This window comes from Peromyscus eremicus, chromosome 6 (assembly GCF_949786415.1).
Source record: "Peromyscus eremicus chromosome 6, PerEre_H2_v1, whole genome shotgun sequence".
In the NCBI taxonomy this organism is placed as follows: domain Eukaryota; kingdom Metazoa; phylum Chordata; class Mammalia; order Rodentia; family Cricetidae; genus Peromyscus; species Peromyscus eremicus.
The window spans coordinates 22,824,704-22,847,311 of NC_081421.1; the positions used below are offsets into that span (position 1 = coordinate 22,824,704).

The 22,608-nt window shown below is 37.2% G+C and overlaps 1 protein-coding gene and 1 non-coding gene across 2 annotated transcripts in view; both read right to left on the minus strand.

Annotated features, from left to right (window-relative positions):
* The window catches only part of Naaladl2 (N-acetylated alpha-linked acidic dipeptidase like 2), an 865,055-nt gene that overhangs the window by 728,522 nt on the left and 113,925 nt on the right, over positions 1-22,608 (minus strand). The gene's annotated exons all lie outside the window — the stretch shown is intronic.
* On the minus strand, positions 11,042-11,148 carry LOC131913916 (U6 spliceosomal RNA). The gene has a single exon (XR_009379989.1). It is a non-coding gene; the product is annotated as a U6 spliceosomal RNA (small nuclear RNA).

The window sequence follows — 22,608 nt, forward strand, 5'->3', positions numbered from 1 at the left end:
TGCAAGTTTGAAGCCAACCTCGGCTACAAAGTCTGACTTAGTTTCAGATATAACAAAAATAGGGTAATTATAAATGAATGCTTGTCTCTCTTTATATATATATATATATATATATATATATATATATATATATGTGTGTGTGTGTGTGTGTGTGTGTGTGTGTGTGTGTGTGTATAGATAGAAAGAAACAAAGAAAGAAAGAAAGAAAGAAAGAAAGAAAGAAAGAAAGAAAGAAAGAAAGATCTAAAATACCCCAACCTATGAGTTTATGGCATATTCTAAATCATGCTATTCTACAGAATTTTAAAAGAGGACAGTATGTAAGTTGCATGTAAAATACTGGTAGAGACACAGCATCTCACAGAGTTAGATCTCTGAGTCACCCTGTACTGAATGAGATTTCTTACCTACTGACATTAGACCATCCCAACAGAGTCCTTCTGGGATACAGTAGGCAGCTAACACAAAGGCTGTTAAGAACAGTACTCCGTTCCAGGCAAGGGCCCTGGCCTGCAGGATCTCTGCAGCCCCACATGTTTGCCGTTTTCTCAGCTGGTCAAGATGGCGTAATGGCTGCTGGTAACTAGACGGCTTTGCATAAAGTTAGTGCTCCTCTATTTTTGTATTTTAAGCTCAGAGTTCTTTGAGTTCAGACAGAAAACAAAACCCCTTACCCAAGCAGGATTATGAGAACATTGGTGGCAAAGCAGTTGCAAGGAACTATACGCAAACTTTAACGTGGTAAGACCAGAGCAATTGACAGAAGCAGACTGAAGATGCCCAATGAAGTGAATGCGAAGTGTGTTAAGCCTCTCTGAAAGTGATTTTCATAGAACAAAAGGTCCTCCACTGTGCACTAATCCCTTTGAAGAGGTAGCATACTTGGCTGTGAGTAAATAAAAATAAAGCTAAATCACTAGAGACATGTGGCTATTATGTTTCCGTTTAATTCAATTTAGACAACAAATAGCCAATGAGATCCTACCTTCATTTTCCCTGCCTTTCAGTAGGGAATAAAGAAAAAAAGCAACATTTTTGACCAGGTTAAAACTACATATTACAAGATTACTTCTTCATAAAGTCCTGGAAGGGTTAATTAAGATTCAACCTGTGGCCTAGGAAAGTCCCATCAGATAAAAGTACTTTCTGTAGTGTCCTGATTTCCTGAGTGTGGTCTCCATTCCTGGAACTTATGTAAAAAAGTTGGTTATGGTGGCAGAAATCTTAATCCCAGAACTCTTCCCATGAGATAAAGAACAGAAGTGGGAGAATCATCCCAAAGCTTATAGGCTAGCCAGCCGAGGGCCCTCTCTAAAGCCAAAGCAAGAATGACCAAGGTGAAAAAAAAGAACTACCAAAAGTTGTCTCCTGATGTTCACAAGCATGCCATAGCATTCAAGTGACTGTCTCACACTTTCAGACACACATCTCACATACACACACATACACACACACACACACACACACACACACACACTAAATACTAATAAAAATTTTTAAAATTGAGCTGTAAATATAAATGGAGCAAAGTCACACTTTACCTTTGATGGCAGGAATAATAAATTTTCATCAGTTAAAGATATTTGTCCCTGTGTGGTTAAAGACATGGGTCTTCTGAAAACATTAGTAAATAAATCAATTTCTTAAGCAAAATTTATCTGCATATATTTTCTCTGTTTCCTCCTGTTAACTGCTTTATAGTACAATATTTAATGTGAAACCAGTATTTGACTTCACATGAGGCAAAATTCAAGAACTATTTCTTATGATATAAAATATTTATATTTAGGCAAAGTGATTAGCTAATCAATATCATATAGACTCCTTGACATTAAGTTATTAAATAACTAGAAAAGTATTCTGCCACTATTCTGTGATAGTCAAATACTTTCGCTTATTAGTGAGGGTAATTAACTCATACTGCTGACTACTAAGAAGTATATTCAGGGCTGGATAGTTGGCTCAGTGGTTAAGAGCTCTGGTTCCTCTTGTTGAGAACCCAACATAGTGGTTCATAACCATCCCTAGCTCCAGTCCTAGGGAATCTGACACTCTCTTTTAACCTCTAAGGGCATCAGGCATTCATATGACACAAACATACATTCAGACAAAATACTCATGTGCATAAAACACAGATAAATAAATTTAAAAATATTTTTAGAAAGAAGTAAATATAAGCTAATAACCTTTCATACATAGGGTGCAGGCATCATTTTAACTTCTTCCAATGCACAAAATGTTTACCTTTAAGACAGTCAAAATAGTTACATGGGTAATGGTACCAGGTCTATCAAATTATATGTGTTCTCACTGATTGATGATGATATTGTGTGAATCAGCCTTATGTTGATTGTGATACACACACACACACACACACACACACACACACACACACTGTATGTGGAGTTCTCTTTCCTTTGGTGACAGTGCTGTCACAAAAAAAAAGTCTACAGTTACGAGAACCTGATAAACACCAGGAAAACTTGTTCCTTCCTCTGGCCTCTTTCCATTCTCTTAGTCAGTGCTTCCCAGAGAACGGTTCTTGGTATAGCTACCTCACCAAATCAAGCATTTATTCAAAATGCGTTCTTTGGCTTTAAACCCTGAATCAGAAACCAGAGCAGGAAGCCTAAGAAGGTAAGTTCTTCAGGTGGTTCCGAAACAAGTAAACCTTTAAACCACTGTGGCTATAAGGAGCCAAAGCTTAGCATTAGTATCTGCTCACAGATTTTGTGTAATACATGAATATTGTGCCCCTGAGTTTGTTTTTCTTGCAAAACATATTTAGAGAATGAAATATGCATACATTATATTTAAGGTGAAACTAAGATGCCCTAAAATCCTCCCCTTTCCTCACTGAACTTAGTGTATTTAGTTTGCTTACTTCTACTTTATCTATACTGTTTATAAGACATGAAGGCTATGGTGCTATAGAAGTGTCTGAGCCCTAAGAAGTTAGGTGGCATGGAAACCCAGCCTTGGTTGGAGCTGTTCTTGCTCCAACATCAAATGTAGGAGCCCACAATGGGTATAACTGTCACTAACACATGGGCTCTGTTTTGACTGGACCAGGGGTAGATTGTCCATTTACTTTATTTTCTTTAGTTGACCTAAGTACCTTCTGTTTGATTTCTTGATTCCAAACTTCACCCAGAGACTCCTCTCGAAGTCTATGGTATTAGTTCTCTCTCCTTCTTGGGCCAAAGAGTGTTTCTAAATAAAGTTCCTCCAGTTCCTCCCTATCTTTCCTTGATCTGTAGCCACAGAGGTCTTCCTTCTGGCAGTCAACTAGATATTATTTACGGGCTCCACTAAAAATGGACAGGTGAGCTGTGGAGATGGTTGGCAGGTTCCTGAATTTGGATTGCCAGCATTCACATTTAAAAACAAACAAACAAACAAACAAACAATATACTGATGGCAGAAATCTACAAAAGAAGAAACAGGAAGGTTCTAGGACCTTTTGGGACATCTCCAAGACAACTAGTGAGCTTTGGATATGTTTAAAGACTCTATCTCAAAAAGTAAGGTGAAATGATCAAGGAACATCTGATGTCAATCAATTCTGGCCTCTACAGAAGTACACATATAAGTGAACCTGCACACACACACACACACAGAGAGAGAGAGAGAGAGAGAGAGAGAGAGAGAGAGAGAGAGAGAGAGAGAGAGAGAGAGAGAGAGAGAGAGAGATAGCATTCACCAGGTGCCTGTTTTCCAATTTTCAGGTGCCCAAATGCAGGCTATGTAGCTGTTCTTCCTGCAGACTTTTTGCTAGAGTTTGCCAGGCATTCTCTCCACTACCCTAGTATTTATATCTGCACAGTTTCTGGCTTTCACCTAGCTATTCTGGGCCTGCTAAACTTTCAGTGTGTTACTTCTAACTTGTAAACTGATATATTTCTTAACAGTCCAGAACTTTACATGCACAATACTATTTTTTCTGTCCCAAGAGTAATAATTTTTGAATGTCATAAAACAAACAAACAAACAAAAACTAGGCACTTGAAGGACTTGAGAGAGGAACTCAGAATCAAAGAACATATAATTTGCTATCATAAGTTAATTTTAAAAATCTAGTATTCTATCAATAATGTTCTAGGTATAATGTTAATCATTTTTCCAATTGTGATAGTTGAAATAGAAATTTTGTAATGATGAAATTATGCCAAAACTCAAATTAGTATTCTCAGGAACCTGAGCAGACCTGTCCAATCTAGAGAGTGGTAGGAATGGCAAAGTCAGGTAATTATGGGAACTAAAAGTAAAAGGCTCCACAAAACATATGCAGACAAGCTTTGAGTTTTGTTAAATGTGAAGAATAACAAGAATTTGATGAAAGAATTTTCAATATTTCAGGAATTACACGCTATCTTTTCATGAAAATATCTGTTGAATAGATTTGTGGTGGTTGTTTGATTGTAACAGCTCAAGGGCCCTGCATGCTTAGCGGGAAGATGGAATGGTTTCTTGCTCTCTTATTTCTTTCTTCCACAGACTTCCACTCATGAGGGATTATGTCCTGAAAATAAAAAGTAAAACCAAAATAGGAGACCAAAAAGCCTTTTCTGAGGTATAATTGGTTTAGAAGCAGGTTGAAATACTGTCATAAAAATCCTCCCCAAACAGAATTCTGTATAGCTCCGAGAGAAAAGACAACAGGTCACTTTGCATAATGTTCCAATCACAGGGACTGTTCACTAAGCATTTGCTGTATTGTGAAATGTACTCACTTCTGAGTCCTTGCATTCAAGAAAGCTTGATATAGTTATGGAAACAAGAATCGGCTGAAACAAACCATGATGGAGTAAGAAAAGACCACTTCACACCCACACCCCACATGGGGCATTGCAGATTGTGGGGTGAAAGTGTCAGCAGTAGTGGAGGCCATTGTAGAGTGACCAAACTGTAGGAAAGTCTCCAATATGGGGACTTGAGGATGGACTCACAGAGCTTTATGGTTTTCATAGAGTCCCTGGAGAAAGAGCTGCAACACTTCCGAACAGAGGTAAAGAGGCAACCCCACAGAGGAACAGGAGCAGCTGGAGGCACAGGTTTTCTTCTGAGAGTTCAAGACCATTGACACTGCACATGCCACATCACAACCATGATAAATACTTCAAACTCTGCTGGAAACTTGGGCAACTGCTTTGTCAAATGCAGCTGACATATGTAACTCAAATAACAGGATTCAAAACATCCTGAAGATGTCTTTTGCAGCAATATTATTTCCAAATAAACTAAAAGGCTTCAAGAGTAAAGCAAAAAAATGAATATTTTTATTTCTTAAACTTAAAATATTACCCCAAGGTATTTTATACCATTTGTAGCTATTGTAAAGGGTGATGTATCTCTGATTTCCTTCTCAGCCTGTTTGTCAATTGTATATAGGAGGGTTACTGATTTTTTTTGAGTTGATCTTGTATCCTGCTATGTTGCTGAAGGTGTTTATAAGTTGTATCAGTTCCTTGGTGGAATCTTTGGGGTTGCTCAAGTATACTATCATGTCATCTGCAAATAGGGAAAGCTTGACTTCTTCCTTTCCAGTTTGTATTCCCTTAATCTCCTTATGTTGTCTCATTGCTCTGGCTAGAACTTCAAGTACTATACTGAATAAGTATTTGGAGAGCGGACAGCCTTGTCTCGTTCCTGATTATAGTGGAATCGCTTTGAGTTTCTCTCCATTTAATTTGATGTTGGCTGTTGGCTTGCTGTAAATTACCTTTATTATGTTTAGGTATGTTCCGTGTATTCCTGATCGCTCCAAGACCTTTATCATGAAGGGGTGTTGGATTTTGTCAAATGCCTTTCCTGCATCTAGTGAGATAATCATGTGTTTTTTTTCTTTGAGTTTGTTTATATGGTATATTACATTGATGGACTTTCATATGTTGAACCACCCTTGCATCCCTGGGATGAAGGCTACTTGATCATGGTGGATAATTATTTTGATGTGTTCTTGGAGTCTGTTTGCCAGTATTTTATTGTGTATTTTTGCACCAATGTTCATGAGGGAGATCGGTGTGTAGTTTTCTTTCTATGTTGCATCTTTGTTTGGTTTAGGAATCAGGGTAATTGTAGAGAAATGGATGAGATCTACATGAACAACCTGGACGTGAGTGGGGGTAATGAAGGGCAAGGTTCAAGGGAAAGAGAGCTTAGGGGAGCGGGAGATCCCAGCTGGATCAAGAACAGAGAGGGAGAACAAGAAACAACAGACCATGACAAATGAAGACCACATGAGAATAGGAAGAAGCAAAGTGCTAGAGAGGTCCACAGAAATCCACAAAGATACCTCCACAATAGACTACTGGCAATGGTTGAAAGAAAGCCTGAACTGACCTAATCTGGTGATAGGATGGCCAAACACCCTAATTGTCGTGCTAGAAATTTCATCCAATGACTGATGGAACCGGATGCAGAGATCCACAGCCAGGCCCCAGGTAGAGCTCCAGGAGTCCAATTGACAAGAAAGAGGAGGGTTTGTATGAGCGAGAATTGTTGAGACCAAGGTTGGAAAAAGCACAGGGACAAATAGCCAAACTAGTGGAAACACTTGAACTATGAACCAATAGCTGAGGAGCCCCCAACTGGATCAGGCCCTCTAGATAAGTGAGACAGTTGATTAGCTTGAACTGTTTAGGAGGCCCCCAGGCAGTGGGACTGGGACCTGTCCTCAGTGCATGAGCTGGCTGTTTGGAACCTGGGGCTTATGCAGGGACACTTTGCTCAGCCTGGGAGGAGGGGACTGGACCTGCCTGGACTGAATCCACCAGGTTGAACTCAATCCCCAGGGGAGTCTTTGCCCTGGAGGAGATGGGAAGGGGGGGTGGCCTGTGGGGGAGGGGGAGCGGGAGGGGGGAAGACAAGGGAATCTGTGGCTGATATGTAAAGTTAAATTAAATTATAAAATAAAAAAATTTATTTAAAAAACTTAAAATAAAACAATTTCTATTAAACCAAATAATATTTTTATTCTTAATGTGATTTCCAATGTATTGTTAGCATGATGAGTTCCAATTATCCCCAAAGTGGGTTTGATCGATAGATACTGTGTAGGTGTCCATACACTGCAGTGTCCACCTGGAACATTTCCTAACAGGAGACTTTTCAGATATCTAGCTCTCCCAAATTTACTAATCCTCTCTCTCTTCTGTCTCCTGGTATTTTGCATTCATGTAGATTACAGATAATCTAGTATTTTTGTTTGTTCAATTAATGACTATTAATAATCACCAAGTATAATATCTAGAATTTGATACCCAAATAGGATACCAAACATGGAAGATCTTCACAAGAAGATGCACATTCAGAAGACAAGACACAAAGCAAAAGTAAGCATAATCAGACATGACTTATGTTGAGCATCAGCAGCAGACCTGTGGACCTGAGATATAGTCAACAATTGCAAAGCATCAGGTCTCAAAACATTCCTACTGGACCTGAATGGCTGGATCTGTTCTTTGACCAAGAACAAATTCTTAACCACTTATTCTCCACTGCTTACTTGGAAGTTACAGATGAAAGCAACACTTTCTTTGTTGGATGTCTATGGATAGTAAACGTCCTAAAGTATAAGTTATGTAGAACAATGCCAGACACAGTGAAAACACAAAAATGTCATTTAACAGTACAATTCCTATAAACTCTTTATTAAACTCAAGGGTACCTTAGCAATGAGAAGCACCCTCTCCAAACACATCACCTTAATAATCTTTTCCAGACACCAGAGGAGAGGAATTTTGATGCAGAAACTTATTATTGTCACAATCCTATAGATATTTCTTATAGACAGTTTAAACCTTTAAAAAAATGATCTTAAAGAATCCATTATTGAAAAAAAAGGAATCCATTATTGCTAATCATCTTTTTTTTTTAAAGTAGAGTGTTTTTCTTTTGTGAAGAATAATCAAAGGAACAGAAGAAAAGCCCCCTTAAACAAAGAAGAGCAAGTCCACATAAAGATTATTTTACTATAAGCCACTTCCCATCATCTCCATGTTCTATTTTTCTTAAGTACACAGTGGAAATAAATTCCATATCACAACAATTTTAAAAGATCATGGGTTATAATGACATTAATAGGCTCTCTGTATGAAAATATAAAATGATAGCTACTAATGTGGCTAGCTCTTACAAAATAAATAAAATTTCTGCTTTCTATTATTCAAGCAACATATATTATAGATTCAGTACATTGGAGGGGACCAAAGGGTGAAAAGGAAATCAAGAACAAAGGAGAAAGTATACATTTTAGATTGAAAAGTAAACAGACTGGGGTGGCTCTTCATGGTCATTGCCTCACAGTTAACATACGACTAATCCTGAGATACAGTGGGGAAGATGGGTTGGAGGACTGGACAATTGAAGGCAGTGAACTTTAACCAGTCTGTATCTATATTTACACCTATACATCTATATACAGATGTAGATTATATATAGTCTGAGAAGTACTTCAGAAAAAGACACACTTGGGCTGGACTCAGGCTTGTGTACCAGGCTGTAGTCACACTATACCCTCATCCATTTTCCTTCCTGGATTAACTACTGTCCCTGAAGGGTAGGTACCATGCCCTATACATATATTTCCCTTCCAGATCACAACAAATAAATTGATAAGGTGGTCAATTAAAACACATTGAATCAAACTGACCTACAAGCTCACAATCTAAGTACACTTCCATATTTTGGAACAGGGCAGAGGAGCAAAGTGGAAAAGTAATATATATTTTAATAGATTCTAGAGCTCTCTGATGAAGCCAACTTTTCAGCTAAAAGTTAATGCTGTTTTTATGTTTCCAAATGTATCGCTCTGACAAACCAATGAAAGTAACTAAATCTAAATCCAGTTCTCCATTTGATGTGAAAAAGGTATTTCTTATAACCCCTTGCAGAAATTCATAATGTCATCAAGTAATAACAGTCTTATATTAGTGTTAATAGTGAAACATGTCTGTGTCTGAAGCTGAAAGAGGCCAGCTACTATTTTGGGTACCTTCTGAATCAATTGCATTACAATATGCTAAGAACATCTGTTATCATACAAAAGCATGATTTTTGAGTGCCTTGAAACAATTCACAAATACATGTTAGCCACAAATAAATTCTTTCCATTTGGATAAAGTTACCATTCCATTTTGCTATGAGAATAATATGACCAGTGGCTCTGATTAAGGGCTTGACCATGAGTAACTGATTCCCTGACTATGAGAAACATTACAGGACACACATCCTCTTCAGTAAACGGCAGTATTCATTCCAAGTAACTCTAATTAATGTCCAGATCAAGACTCCTGAAAAGCATAGTTACAGCAGAGAAAGAAAATTCTAAAGATAACTCTTTATAGAAGAAATTGAAAAAAATGTTCACCTTTTAGGAATATAATTTTCTCCCTATTAGCTGCTGTCAGCCATTTAAATGTTAATAAAGTGGGGTTAATTTTGGAAAACTTGTACAGTGCCAGATCAGTGGCCTGCAAATGGAATATAGATTACCTTTATGTTAAATTCCTACATAGAAGATGGACTGAATGCCTTTATATATGCTATTTTGTTAAATCCTAAAGTAAAGGGTGCGTGGGCTCTGCTCTTTAATCGTAGAAAATGAATAGGAAATATACCAGCTATAGAGGTGCTTATACCTCTATAAGGTGTTTTTTATTATAATTGATCTCTTACAGTCTTCATGAAGTTATAGCCTGATTGCTTTCTCAGGCAGGATGAACGCTAAACAAGTTAAGATTTCTGACAGTTCAACATGTCTACCTGTTGAAAGATGCTTACTCCTTCTTTCGGGTGATAAAAATTACTGTGGCTAACAGACACAATTTCAATGTCAGAGTTATAACTCACATCTTTTGAGATTTTCTTTTCTTTCTAGAAGGAAATTTACTTATTGGTCCCCATCACACTCAGTTTTACTTTGCACTTCCATATTACCTTGTGCCATTTAAATTTTATTGTCTTTCTTAATTATGTTTCCTGGGTTTTGGGGGGTATTGCTGTGTTTGAGGGGACAGAGTGTCATGTAGTCCAGGTAACACCTTGAACTCGCAGTTAGAAGAGGCTATGCCATTGCACTTGGTTTTAAGGGGTGGTGGGTATCTAATCACTAGGGCTTCATGCCTATCAGGGAACTACTCTACCAGCTGAACTACATCTCCAGCCTAAGGAGGTGAATCTGGAAGCAGATGAAAACAATACTGAAAAGTGCAGAAATTGAGTCTGTCTCTCAGGGCACCAGCACTGTCCTGCTTTCTCAAGTCAGGAAATTGTGTTGAATTGTAGCTGCAGTGTCCAAAAGAAAGGACTATCCCAGCTCCTCTCACACCAAGGCTACAACTGTGAAGACCAATAAGGGACAGAGGGTATCCAAAGACAAATGGAGAAAAGTCAAACCCTATGCAGACAAACACGGGACAAGCCCAGCAGGCAACAGGGGTACCACCACATCTGGGACAAGCCCAGCAGGCAATAGGGGTACCAACACATCTGGGACAAGCCCAGCAGGCAATAGGGGTACCACCACATCTGGGACAAGCCCAGCAGGCAATAGGGGTACCAACACATCTGGGACAAGCCCAGCAGGCAATAAGGGTACCAACACATCTGGGACAAGCCCAGCAGGCAATAGGGGTACCAACACATCTGGGACAGGCTATCAGACGATATGGAAACCAACACACCTGGGACAGGCTATCAGACAATATGGATGCCAACACATGTGGAACAAGCCCAGCAGGCAACAGGAATGCAAACACACACCAGAACAGAAAGCCGAAGGCACTGAGATACAAAGTTAAATGTGTGCATTTTGAATATCTGTGGACTTCTGGGAACTCAATGATTGAAACATTACTTTTATAAGCCTTTATCAAAGAACAGAAGTTTGATTTTTAAGATACTTTATTGTTTTTTTATTTTTCCCAAGCTTTCATTTTCCATTTAAAAATTTTCATACAGTATAAATATTCATATTCTTTCCCTTCCTCCAACTCCTTTCAAACCCCCTACACATTCCTATTCACCCAAGTTCATGTTTAAACACATGGAACACTCACAAAATTTCATGTCATTGCTGCTTCAGGTACTATACTAATCTTCTGTGTATTGTTCCAGTTTTAGTTTATGTGCTGTCACAGTGAGCACTAAGCTATTTTCAAAGGCCCACAACACTTCCTTGTCGGGGTAGAGGAAGGAACACATGTCATTAATAGGATGTGGCCCGAGATAAATAGGTATGGGAGAAAGCATCTTTCCTTGCTAGTTATAGAGTTCCTGTAGGCTCCCTGGAAAAGGGTTTCCTGATGTTGATTCTGATAGCCACTCAGCATAGCCTGTGATAAAGTTACACTCAAATTCATTTTTATGTCCTCCTCTCTTTCCACCCTCAGTATAGATTTAACACATTTAAAAACAGGTATGTGCTGGGATCTGATACTTCCAAACTTGGTTTTACTGGTATGTCAAGCAATCTGGACTTTACAGTGACATCTTTGAGATGGTATATTCCTGGAAAGTGTGGTGGTTCCTTTTCCAAAACACCGTGAGTACCAAATCAATAATTTTGTCATTTGCATGTCCTGAACATCAGGACAAATATTAAACAACATGCTAATGAAATGTGTCAATGCTCCTTGCCATCCCACCCACCCAACTATTGAACAGTCCTTGAAGGCAGGAGTGAGGATTAAGAAATAATACATAGGAAAAATAGAGATGTAGAAGTGAGAGAAAAAGACAGAGACACAGAAGAGCATCGGGAGGGCTCTGAGTCAATTCAATACTACAGTCACCTGGAGTTCATTCCTCATGGGCTTTTTATTCACCAGCAAGGGGAGAGGCAAAGACTTTACCCTTTCAAGGACACAATAGTTCAAGGTACAAAGTACAGACAAGTGTAAACACTTCCTTAATTCTCAAAACACCTTGTAGCCATGCCTTACGGCAAAACATCCTGTAATTAGGCCTTGAAGTATAAGACACCTGGTAACCACACCTTTGGCCAAAACATCTTAATTATGCAACCTTGTGGGGCAAAATAATCTGGGACTCTTCTGACCTTGAGTCAAGATGGAATAAGGCCACACTACGGAGTCTCTGTGGATCTCCACAGCTCATAAGAAACTTTCCATGTTTGAAGCATCACAGGAGGTTGTCATTGTGTTTGGTACTGGTGGTAGCTGGTTTCAGAATTTGTTTTATTATGCTTATAAAGAATTGGTCCCATTACTTGGCTTTAGATGACACAGAATCCCCTATTTATTTCAGACTTGCCTCAAACTTGCCATGATCCTTCTTGTCGGACTCCCAGGGACTAAGATCACAGGTATATACCACCATATGCAGCTTATTTGTTTTTGTTTGCTTTAAATAATATTTATTATTAGAAAATTTTTTCTTTGATCATATTTATCCCCTTCCCCCAACTCCTCCCAGACCCATTCCAGCCCCTCTACAAACCCAACTTCTTGTTCCCTTCATCATTGGATTTCATGTTGGATTTCTAACTTAATATTCCACACATGAAGGGAGTTTGAGGGTTGCTATATAATGTTATATATTATATAATCAGATTGTATGCTCTAGTCCTCTGGTCCTGCCTGAAATGTGTTGGTTATTTATGAAGAGTATCTTTAATAAGCTAAAAATAGTCTGGCTTGGAAAAAGTGAGGCTGGATGATTCACTTGATGCTTTTCTAGATGTATGTCTAAAAGCACACTATAATTCACACACACACCAAAAAATTCCTTGTGATGAGATATTTAGATATATAAAGACTATGGACGATATATTCTTAATTTTCTTGTTAAGGTTGACTAACATGTTTTGAATCAGTACATTTTTTTAATTTCTAAGTGGCAAATTTTAACAAATTTCTTTATTTAGAATATCACTTTTTTTGTAAGACAACTTTTAAGAATTTAAGAATCTTCCTTTGTCACAGAAAACTGGTGCATTTATTCATAAATTTAAGAAATAATCTGAATGATAAGAGGCAAAATGAGCATATTAAGTCTCAGAAATAAAGTTCTGTGTTTTAAAGTGTGTAAAATATACGCTGAGTTAGTATAAGTGAGGCATAGTATAAAAGTATATGAAACATACTTTTTACCCAATAATCGATGCTATCTCTACCAAAATAATAAGGTCCATTATCTTGTGAGTTTAAAATATTTACTAGAATTTAAAATAGACAAGGAGATAGTCTTACTTCATTGTTAGTAAACCCAAGAAATTGCATTGCTTTCAATCAACAAAGATTGTATCACAAAACTAATCTCACTTTATTTCTCAGCACTTATTCCACAATAATTGGAAAAATCTAATCTTCAGGTCTGTCTATGAAGAGATATAGGTCAAACTTTATAAGTTTAAAGGATATATATATATATATATATATATAGACATATATATATATTTGTCCTTCAATTCATTTCTCTTGTATTCTTTGCTATTTTTCATCATAGTTGGTACAATCTGTTAAATCTTGTACCAAACTTTGACAGGTTATTAAACTTAATTTTTCCAATAGCTCATTATGAGAAAAATAAATATATCATTAAAGCCACTGTATTATGATCAGTATAATAAAATAGTGAGTTATGTTTCCTTTAATGATTTGCATTTATTAAGGTAAATTTTAATATTGATCTTTTTGGAATAACTCAGATATGCCTCCAGGTGGGGATCCTGGGAAGATGAAGTCTGGAAGCACTGCACTTCTCCAGGGACTTTTCCTCTAGGCTTTGTTTAGTTATGTGCACAGAAATCATTTCGCTTTATTTATTCATGCACACAGAAATCTCATGGATGGCAATCTGAAAGCTAATGTTTCCAAGCATAATACTTACTCAGAGCAATGATTGTTACATGTATATTCTCTCGAACAATAAAATGAACAATAAAACTTCTGCTCTACTGTCTCAAATCAATGTGTTTACAAGGACAACCTTTTTCTTTTCTATCCCTGCACAAAGGCATCTTTTAATTGAATATTCTTTTGGTGTCTTTCTCCTTCATTTGTCTTGTAGCTTTTTGTGGTTTTGCATATAGGGTGTTGAGTTTCACAATAGGATGGAGGACATATCTGATTGTACTGATGATGCCTAATGTTCTCATATAAAATATAAAACATATGCTGAGTAAAAGAGTTAAGATGTCTCAAGAGTGTATAATTCCATAAACACATGCAAAGTTGCCAACTGTCTTCTCTTACATCTTTTTACCTCTAAACTATTTCAAGTCCACATGAAGATGCTGAAAGTATAGTCAATTATCCATCACTGGTGTCACATTTTCATAACTGTGGTAACTGGGGATTTACCTTCATCAATTATTATTTTATATTTTAAAATAATGTAATTAAATTTGTTTATTGTAAAAAGGAATTAATATAATTCTGAGAGGTGGAAATTGATAGGTAACCTATAAATAAATACAAAGAAAATGAAGCAATAATATTAAATTATTGACTGTCAAATTTTAACTCCATCTGCTAGATGTAACTTCCATAATGGTGAGTCGGTCTGTCTCTTGTGATTAAAACTGTACTGTAGGGACATCGGTCTGACATATACTGCTTACTCAGTATAAACGTATAAGCTTTCACTGAGTAAATAATGGATATTTTCTCTACTCAAAGAGAAAATGAAAGCATTCATTAATTTTTGTGCCTATCAGTTCCATAAACCTACTTTCCCAGGTTTTATTTTTCAATATTTGTGCCCATTTCAAAGTAAAGAGAGTTTGTGTGAGATCCCCAAGGCAGTGCTTGCTTGTATACAAGACATAAGACAATGCCTATATTTTCATTCATTGTAATATATTGACTTCTGCTAATGAGTAGGATTTTGCTTTTCTTCAACAGTACAGTTTCTGTGTTGATAAAGACTTTTCTACAGGACCTTAGACTTCAAATAGTCACTTGCAACAGATCTAACCAATACTAATTACTGGCTTCCACATTCCCTTAAACCAAACAAATCAGAATCTCATGTGAGTAGAACCAACTACCACTCTTGCTTACAAAAGCTCCTCAAATATTTTAATATTATAAAGAGCCACTAACCTAAGAAAGCAGTAAAATACATATTTCCCTCCATAAATCTTTAGAGTCATGCGCAGTTTATAAAAATTTTCCTCTATATATAAAACTTCGTTTTCCACATTATCATCTCTTGCCTCTTTTAGTTTTTCATATGTACAAGTTTTAATAATCTATGTTGATTTACAGCAAATAGCAAATATTTAAAGATTCATTCTCTAACTTTTTAATAAAACTTTTATAAAAAGAAAATAGACTCTCCGAGACCATCTAATATTTTTGTAAGTAAAATTTTCTAAATTGATTTGGAAATGATATTTTTCCTAAGAGAATCAAGGCTTCATTTTCTTATTTCCTTTCTATGGGTAGGGATTAGTAATGGATAACATGTAAATTATTTACTATATAACTTAACAGATAAAATTTATTTCAGGCATGATAGAAGGAGGGAAGAGAATCCACAGTATTGACAACATGAGCTGGTAAGACACTGAAAATGTCATTTCTTTCCAAGCCCATAAGAAACATTAAATCAATATCCTTGATTTAGTAGTGCCACAGTACATCTAAGATCTAAGAGGTATTTTTGAAAGGGATATTATTCTGTATTCAAAGAAATGTAATTTTGAAACACAAACTACAAGAAACATGGTAAGGATAAAACTCTATTCTCATGTAAATTGTTTTCCTGACATACAACACTAAGTTATGTTTTCACACATAAATCTATTGTTATAGTTTCCATAGAGAAAATATGAGCTATGTTAGTCAAATGTACACACAAAGAAATTTAGCATCTTAGGACATTGAAATAATTTACAAATACAATTAAAAACAATATTTAAGAAAGATGTTGCCATTTGGTGGTGGCACACACCTTTAATCCCAGCACTCAGAAGGCACAGGCATGTGGATCTCTGTGTTGGAGGCCAACCTGGCCTTCAGAGTGAGATCCAGGGCCACACAGAGAAACTTTGTCTCGAAAAATAAAAATAAATAAATAAATAAATAAATAAATAAATAAATAAATAAGGAAGTTCTATGTCTTCAGTGTGTGTATAGGTTACTTCACTTTGTTAGGCATTTGTTAGGCAATCATTCCACAATTTTTGCTACTGTTTGATTCTGTTTAAGCAGAGTAAATGCAAGATATAATACATTGTTTAAGACCAACCTGCAGTTTTGTATTTTGACCATTTCTTTTTATTATTTCCTAGGGCCTATCAGGAATATGTATGAATATGGGCTGAACTAGAAATGCATTACCACAATTTGTTTTAATCAACATAATAATTAGGAAATGTCATGCTTAAGAACTTCCCCAGAGTTCAGTGGTGGGAATAGATTTGAATTTGGATCTGTGTTGCCTAAAAGAACTTTTAAAATGCCATTGTATAACGATAAACACCACTTGAAATATCATTAGTTTATTCACAACTCAATAATATAAAGAAATCGGGGACTTTTCTGGATAAGGCATTGTATTTCCATATGTGGAAAGCCTCCCTCAGAAAGAAGACAAGGTATCACTCTCCAAAAGTATATTCTACATTGGAGATATTTGGATGTAAAAAAAAGATTTAACACAAAATGCTAACAGTCATAAAAGCAATATATCTTAGCACAATTCTACCTTTAAAACATATGATCAGAAGCAATAAAAGTAAATCTTCAGTGAAACTGAATTGAACAGTTAGTTTCCACTTAACAGATGAACTAGATGAGGAACACAAACTGTAATGGTTGTCATTCCTTATTGTTCCAGATAACACTCCCCAAGCCATATTTAGCCACACTCTCGAATTGAGAGTTGCTCAGGCAGACATGGTGGTGCATGCCTTTAATACCATTACTGGGAAGGCAGAGGCAAGCAGATATCTGAGTTCAAGGCCAGCCTGGTCTATAGAGCAAGTTCCAGGACAGCCAGGACTACACAGAGAAACCCTGTCTCAAAAATAAATGAGACAGAGGGAGAGAGAGAGAGAGAGAGAAAGAGAGAGAGAGAGGAGAGAGAGAGAGAGAGAGAGAGAGAGAGAGAGAGAGAGAGAGAGAGAGAGAGAAAGAGAGAGAGAGAGACAGAGACAGAGACAGAGAGAGAGAGAGACAGAGAGAGAGAGAGATGCTCACAAGGAAAACATTTTATCTCATAGGTCCAAACACATACTATCAATTTAATAATTCTAAGACTTGTAGTTTTAAAAACTCCTAACTTTTCATGAATTTTTTCTAATTGAAAAAAAAAAAAAACCAAAACTCTCATTGCCTAGACTTAAGTAACCTTGTATCTATGCATTAAACTTTTGAGGCACTGATCCGATCATACTTTGCTAAAGACATTTTGCAGAGACCGAAGTCTTCTAGAAAAACAGTACACTGGAGGTGGGAGCACACTCTGAAGGGCCTCTGTGGTGTCTTCCCTTTGCTCTCCTAGCCATGATGCTCTATGCCAGTTGCTCCCTTGTCTCTATTCTTTATCAAAGGCAGCATTGACCTAGAGGAATTCAAACTAGAAAAATCTCTACACAAATTCTACCATTCATATTTCTGGGAATTACATAGAGAAGGGATTTGAATATAACCTTATCTTGAAAATGAAATAAAATTTATGTTCTGAAAAGTTTATATCATAAATGAAGGTACATGTTCCGGTAATCAGTGAATAATGGAGTTGTGAAAGACTTTTAAAGCATTTAAACATTTTTTTCTTATATCATTTGTGTGTGTGTGTGTGTGTGTGTGTGTGTGTGTGTGTGTGTGGGTGTGTGTTCACATGCATGCAAGTTCAAGGAAGTAACTCGGGAGGCAGAGCCAGGCGGATCTCTGTGAGTTTGAGGCCAGCCTGGGCTACCAAGTGAGTTCCAGGAAAAGGCGCAAAGCTACACAGAGAAACCCTGTCTCGAAAAACAAAAACAAAACAAAACAAAACAAAACAAAACAAAACAAAAAAAAAAAAAAAAACAACTTGTAGAAGTCAGTTCTCTCCTACCTAGTGGGTCTGGAGACTGGAACTCAGGCAGTTCAATTTGCTTGGGGGCAAATCCCTTCTCTTTCTGAGCCATCTCACAGCTCCTATTCATTAGAATTGTTTGATAGCATGCCATATGATCTTTTATTTAATGTTTGACTTTTATATTCCTGTGCTAGATAGTTTTATATCTTTTTTAATGTCAACTTGATACAAGCTAAAGTCATTGAGAGGAGGGAGCACTAATTGAGAAAATTACTCCATTAAGATTGGGCTGTTGGCAAACATATAATGTTCTTAACTAGTGATTGATTTGGGAGGGCCCAGCTCATTGTGAGTGGTACTATCCCTGGCCTGGTCATCCTGGGTTCTGTAAGAAAGCAGGTTGAGCAAGCCATACGGAACAAGCCAGTAAGCAGCACTCCTCCATGACCCCTCCATCAGCTCCTGCCACTAGGTTCCTGCCCTGCTTGAGTTCCTGTTCTGACTTTAATGAGTTACAGTGATATGTAAGTGTAAGCCAAATAAATCCTTTCCTCCCATCTTTCTTTTGGTCATGTTGCTTCATTGCAGCAATAGAAACCCTAACTAAGACAATGATGAACCCAGAAATGTCTCCTCAGTAATATTCTAACCCTTCATCACTTTTGTCCAATGCCTCTCTCAATCTTTCCTGTGGGTGCTAAGACCAGTCCCAGGAGGATTCCACACATGAGGCCAAGACTCTACCACTGTCACTGTCATATTTTTGAGACAAGATCTTCATTTAGCCTGGCAGATATTCTGACTGGCTAGTGCTCATGTTCTGGCATTCACTAAATATTACTTTAATATTTCCCTGTCTTCAGATCATAACTATCCTCTGAGTACAACTAATTTACTATGAGTCAGTATGATACCTCTCATTGCCTGGGGTTCAGTCCATGTCCAGAAAGCATAAGGACAGGAGAGAATGGAGCAGCCCATTATTTATTACATTGGAGTTAAATAAAAGCATCTAATTAATAAAGGGTGTGACTTCAAATTAAGCTAAAATCACTGTAGATGTTATTTTGCCAAAACATTTTATATAATATTTGTTCATTTCTCAGTAATGGTTGCTATTGTGGAAAACTATGAAGAAATTTGGAACAAATTAATTTTGCTTTTTTTGATCATCACTAGCACAATAGAATTCAAGTCTTCAAGTCTTTAAACTATTAACAAGTCAGGCATGATACCACATTCTTTTTAAGCCAGAACTCAGGAGGCAGAAGCCCATGCCTGTTCTGTTCATTGGTTTCAACTGTTGGCCAAATTCTTGTTACTTTACATCTCAGATTATTCAACAAAGCCTAGCCATAAAATTAATTATCTTTCTGTCTGTCTGTCTCCCTACCTAAATATATTCTATCTAACATAAATCAATTTTGTCTCTGATATATTTATCTATATTGAAAAGCAAGTTTATTTTTACCATATTATTTCATTTGCTTTTCTGAGGTATCTTTTAGAGCACTAAGATCTCCAGTCTGTAGATGAACCTGAGCTTAGGAGGTCATGTATTTATCTGACAGTGGTATTAGAATTTTGTTCCTATTAGGATGAAGATAGTTATCAAAGTTGTTATAGACAAACCCAGAAGGAAGACAATGTAGTGAAGGGAAAGGAGGAAAAGAGTAGTAGAAAAAATATACTTCGTTCCTTTCTCATCCTCCATAACAGGAAAATATTTTCACTTGAGACATAGGAGATACGATGGTTAACCTTGATAATCAACTTGACTGCATTTAGAATCATTTAAGAGATGCAATTCTGGGCCTGTCTATGAGGGTGTTTCCACAGAGGTTTCACTGGGTGAAAAGGGAAGACCCACCCTAAATATAGGCATCACCATCTCACAATCTGGACCCTGATACTGAATAAAAGAGGGAAGAGTAGGGGGAGTAGGAAAGCAATCTCACCATCAACATTCAGATTTCTCTGATTCCTGATTAAAGATGCAGCGTGTCTTGTGGTCCTGCCATCACGCTTTCTCCACCATGGTGGATAGTCTCTGCACACTGTGAGCCAAAATAAACAATTCCTCCCTCACATTGCTTTGCTTTAGCATGTCATCACAGAAATGAAGAAAGTAACTTAGGCTGGTGAGAGGATGGAAGTCTTGTGAGCTGTTTCTGAACTCCATGAATGTTGTCACTCCCCAAGCTACTTATCCATTCACACCCAATAATAATGTGATCATAGTCACAATGCATTTATTTAGAACATTAGTCAGAGTTAGTATTGAGTTAGTTGATGGCAATGTTGTAGCTGATGTCTTAAATCACAGCTGCTTTTCAATTACAACCACAGGGCAAAGCAACAGTTTGGAAAACACAGAGAAGTAAAGATTTAAGCATTAGATTAAAAAGAAGAGGAAGAATTGATGTAAAATGTGACAAGTAAGAGCTGCTAGGAACAATTCACTATGTAAAGCAGGTTTGATTTTTAATTACATATTTTATCAAGTAACGTCTACAGTGACAGTTTTTTTTAACCATCCTAAATCTCAATATTGGAAAGAGTGGTGAAAAAATAAGTCAAATTTTCTTTTAATTACAATTGGATGTATTATAAACATAAAGTACACTGCAGATGTGGGTCATTTGGTGAGTGCTAGCACAGCATGTAGGAGCCCTGGTTTATCTCTGAAATGCAGAAACCCTAGGCCTGGCATTAGCAAGATCAGCACTCTTCTCTGGTGTCTACAGAAGAATCAAGAGTTTAAGATCATCTTCAGCTGCATAGTAACTTTGAAGCAGCCTTTATCTTTCCCCAAAATAAACAACACACAAATAAAACAGAATGTATTTCTCATCTCTGTCTGAATATGGGTTTATGTTATATATGCATACAAAACCTAATTCATTAATATTCTCAAGGACAATTAAGCTGTGATGAAAACACCCAGAATGCATCAGGTTCTTCAGAGCTGCTGGGAAGTGTACTGAGCATACAGACTCATAGTTTGTTTTGTTGTTCTCATGGTATATTATTTTCCCAGCTGGTTATATAGGTATGAAAATGAAAGTACTATCTAAGTACTAACAAGGGGAATCAATTATTCATCTGAAAATGAAGAACATGAATCCTATGTTCCAGAAACAGCATATTTTCTTTTTCAAGAAAAAGTCTTAGATAAGAATAGCAGTCACAGCCTTAGTGCACACTCAGTCTTCCCAGAGTCCACAGCTGCGATGGAAAAGCTGAGTTGTTCCCTGCACACTCTTACTTTACATTGTTCTACGGGACAGCAGGCTGTGGAGGAGAGTCACACGGAGCTGCAGGAGCAAAGCCTGGGAAACAGAACGGACTGAGGAGAACAACAGGGAAATGGTGCCTTTTAGGGTCAAAGGAGAAACCCTCTTCACACTCCTTCAAACCTATCATTTCAATAAATCAAGTCATTTCAATAAATCAACATCTGACATTGTGTTCTGAGCCACAGAATTGAAAACAGTTGACATGGTGCCTTCTTATTGGGCACTCACAGTATTTCCTTTTGCCTTCTGGTTCACAATTTAATGATGCCATTTAATTCAACAAATTAAAATTGCTTTTCTTCTCAGAAGTGCTCCCTGGAACCTAATGAAACTCAAATTATTTATGTATTTATTATTCCTTCTCTAAAAATTTTTTCAATTGACAAAAATTGTAAATACTATGGAGACAATATAGACATTAAATACTGACTAAAGCTAATTGGTATGCTTAGCCTTACGTAGTGACATGTAAAACCCACTCTTAGTCATTTCAAGTGCACATTGACATGGTTTGCTCTTCAGACACTACCCGATGGAGCTCCAGAGCTGCTCCTTTCACCTGGCTCAGACTGTGGCCTGTAACCAACACCTCCTCCTTCCGGTCTGAGCATCCCCACCCACAGCCCGTAGTAACTACCATTTATCTCTACATCTGTAACGTCAACTGCTTTTAGATTGCACACATATGTGGGGTCATGAAAACTTTGTCCTTCTGTGTTTGGCCTCTTTCACAGAGCAATTTCTCCTCCAAACCTTCTGGTTTTCAATTTCCATTAGGCATAGTGGTCCACTGTGCTATCTATAAAATTGTTTAGACTTTCTTAACTTGCTTGGTTGAGTTCTAGAATAGAATGATCAATGATGTTTCAGGAGAGCTGTGGCAAGATATTTGCTCTTGACCCAGCTGGGAAATGATGGAATATCCAGACAAATGAAGTCACTATCTGACTGCCAGACTCTCTGAAGTCACTTGTTGTCCAGAAGTTCAGATGAACCAAAGGCATTAATACTGGACATATTAAATATCTATTGATGTTTATATGTTGACTGGGCTCAGAAAAGGAGTTAAGGTGCTTCTGAATCCTATAGAAAATCAATCTGGTGCACTAATAATGATCTGCTATGCTTAATTGCAAACTAATTTGATGGCACATCATTTGGTGTATGCATTTGTTGGTGGTTTCCCTATATTGGAGAGTGAGTCCTGTGCCTGACAGCAGAGCAGATCTAGCCTGCACACGCTCACAGTGACTGAGTTAAGACCACAGGCCAGCACAGGGGTGCAGTCCTAAGTCTGCACAGGTGCTCTGAA